Raw genomic sequence first — 3,206 nt, 5'->3', positions numbered from 1 at the left:
AGACGTCAAAGATATTTGCTTAGATCAAAGCAATAAATTGTATTTTGAAGTAAATTAAAATAGAAAACCATTATTTTAAATTGTAATAATTCTAAATATTACATTTTTTTTTCTGTATTTTTGATCAAATAAATGCTGGCTTGATTAGCATTTTGCAGAAAGAGTAAAAAAAATGTGTTGTAATATACTGTTTCAATATCTTAGAGAAACCAATTTAAGTGGAAGGATATAGTTTTTTTTAAACAATGCTTACGCACAACATTCTGGTCCACACTCCACACCAGATGGTGGCGGTAATGCACCAAAAAGTTGTTTGCCAACCGCCAATAAACCTTAATAGAAGAAGAAGACATCAAGAAGATCGAGGCAGACGGAGCTGTTAAAACTTCACCGAGGTATGTCACACCGTGTGATCACACTGTTCTACTAACAAATTAATTTCTTACTATGTTGTGTACACGATAACTTAAAGGTTTGGTGTTTTTATTGCTCCTTAGATCGGTGTTGGACCGGCGAACACTTAGGCCTATGTTATCAGAGGACTTGCTAACATGAAGAAAACGGTCCAGAGGTCTGTAATTATACGTAATTAACGAATTTTAACTTAATTACTTAATTTAAACTATAGTAATTTTGACTGCTTCCATTAAAATTTAATGTTTAAGATTGCTGCCTGTCATGGTGGGCTTGCAGTGTTAATGTTTAAGTACTAACCCTCGAGGCTGCATGCATTTATTTGATCAAAAATAAAATTTAAAAAGTAATATTGTGAAATATCATTTGAATATATTTTAAAATGTAATTTTTTCCTGTGAATTTTCAGCATCATTACTGCAGTCTTCAGTGCACGATCGTTCAGAAATCATTCTAACATGCTGATTTAGTGCTGGATTTATATTGGTGCTCAGTTATCAGTAATGATTCTTATTATTATTATTAGATGTAAAAAAAAAAAAGTTTTTGCTGCTTAACATTTTCTGGAAACATTTTTATGATTCTTTGATGAATAGACAGTTCAAAAGAACATCATTTATTTGAAATATATATTTTGCTTCATTATAAATTTTTTACTTTTATCAATTTAATGCCTATTTGCTAAATAAAACAGTCATTTCTATTAAATAACACACACCAAACATGTGAATGGTTGTATATCATGGTTTCTGCATATATTAAGGAGCATAACTGTTTTTCAACTGATAATAATCAGAAATGTTTCTTGAGCAGCAAATAATAATATTAGAATGATTTCTGAAGGATCATGTGACACTGAAGACTGCAGTAATGATGCTGAAAATACAGCTTTGATCACAAGAAGAAATTACGTTTTACAATATATTCATAAAAAAAACATTTTAACTGATAATTACTTTTAAAATTGTAATTAAAATATAATTTATTTCTGTGATGCCAAAGCTGAATAAATAAATGCTTTTCTTTTTAACTTTTTATTCATCAATAAATCCTGAAAAAACTATCACAGATTCCCAAAAAATTAAGCAGCACAACTGTTTCCAACATCGATAACAACGGAGTATCAAATTAGTATATTATAATGATTTCTGAAGGATCATGTGACACTGAAGACGAGTAATGATGCTGAAAATTCAGCTTTGATCACAGAAATAAATTATATTTTGAAGTGTATTAAAATAGAAAACCATTTTATTTCATTTCATTATTTTTAATACTTCACAATATTTTTTTTTTCTTTATTTTTGATCAAATAAATGCTGGCTTGATGAGCATAAGAGACTTGTTTCAAGAACATTAAAAACAGTAATGTGTCCAAACTTTTGACGAGCCCGGTCCCCTTGAATAAGCAGGCAGAACGCTTCAGGCACACTGAATGATAGAAACAGAGGGGCACTGAGGAGATATACATGTATTACATTATATTGTTTGGTATGGTTTTTATTTATAAAATCTTTGCCAAAATATGCTTTTATTTCTGTTAACGGTATGCTCCATGTTAATTGGGTAAATGAACTGAGAAATTGTCCAGCAACACTATATAACGATCTGTTTCAATTTCAGGTTCCACCTGAGAGCCGGGACTGTCGAATAGTAAGGTGAGTCCATTTTTTTTGTTTGTTTGTTTTTTTAGTTTTCAGTGGAGTTTGAGTTATTCAAGCTATTTGAATGCCACAATTTATAATTGAGTATTGATAATAATGAGTGCCTGATAATGTTACAACTTGTGCTGTTCAAAACATACTGTTTGTTAGGGCCGATTGAGGCTTGCAGCTTTCTGGAGAAATGCTCCTTCAAATAACTTCACACTCATCCTGAACAATATACCTGTTATGACAGTCATAGTCCTCTAGCAACGCTATAGTCTGTGTGTCATCTGGGTACAAACCCTTTTTCATCTCAAGTCGGTGATTAAAGGAAGTGTGTATGACACTGATGTCCCATGCACTAATTTCCACAGTGGAGCATGTTAATAAACTGTGACTCTTATGTGTAAGGCTTAAACATTGCCTTCCTTGCTTTGTAATACTAAATGAAACAAATACATTCATAACATATCTGTGTAATATGCAATTAGTTGTGTATTTTTTAATATATAAAACAGGTGGCACAGGTTCTCCTTGCTTTTCTTCTGTTATATCAGTTATTATACTTCACACCTATGGGCAGTAAGCAGAATGAACATGATCTTTGTTACACACAAAGCAGGACAAAATTACTCGATTACAGGAAAATTAAAAAATGCTAACCATGGATAACATTTATGATGTGGAAAAGAACTGGAAGTGAAAAATGCTTACTGATGCTCCAGAAGGAAACACGATACATTAAGGGGGTGAAAACTTTTAAACAGAATGAAGGTGTACATTTTTCTTATTTTGCCTAAATATTTTTTTCATTTAGTACTGCCCTTCAGAAGCTACAGAAGATACTTCCCAGACAGCAAGCAGTGTCGGCCCAGATCCGGCCCACATGTGGCCCGCATTGATTTCACGCCCAGATCCGGAAAAAACGGATCCATGCCGGTATTGGCCCGTTGTGCCAAAAGACACCGGCCCAAGTCCGTTATGCGGATCTGGGCCAGAACGTCCGATGGGTCTGGACCAGATCTGGCCCAAATGATTTTTGCTATCTGGGAATGATTCGGTTCAATTAACTGTGTGAAGTGCATCATGATTATGAGTTAAATTCACCTCCGAGAAGCTCTACAGAAGCTGAATATGCTATACTGA

The 3,206-nt window shown here is 33.2% G+C and overlaps 1 long non-coding RNA gene across 1 annotated transcript; it reads left to right on the top strand.

Moving 5' to 3' along the window:
* Window positions 1-343: 343 nt before the first annotated feature.
* On the top strand, window positions 344-2,072 carry LOC131542888 (uncharacterized). Its single transcript, XR_009271811.1, has 3 exons — window positions 344-395; window positions 498-571; window positions 2,038-2,072. It is a non-coding gene; the product is annotated as an uncharacterized LOC131542888 (long non-coding RNA).
* Window positions 2,073-3,206: the final 1,134 nt, after the last annotated feature.

Source organism: Onychostoma macrolepis, chromosome 06 (assembly GCF_012432095.1).
Source record: "Onychostoma macrolepis isolate SWU-2019 chromosome 06, ASM1243209v1, whole genome shotgun sequence".
Classification (NCBI taxonomy): Eukaryota; Metazoa; Chordata; class Actinopteri; order Cypriniformes; family Cyprinidae; genus Onychostoma; species Onychostoma macrolepis.
This window is presented reverse-complemented; position numbering and strand designations above follow the sequence as displayed.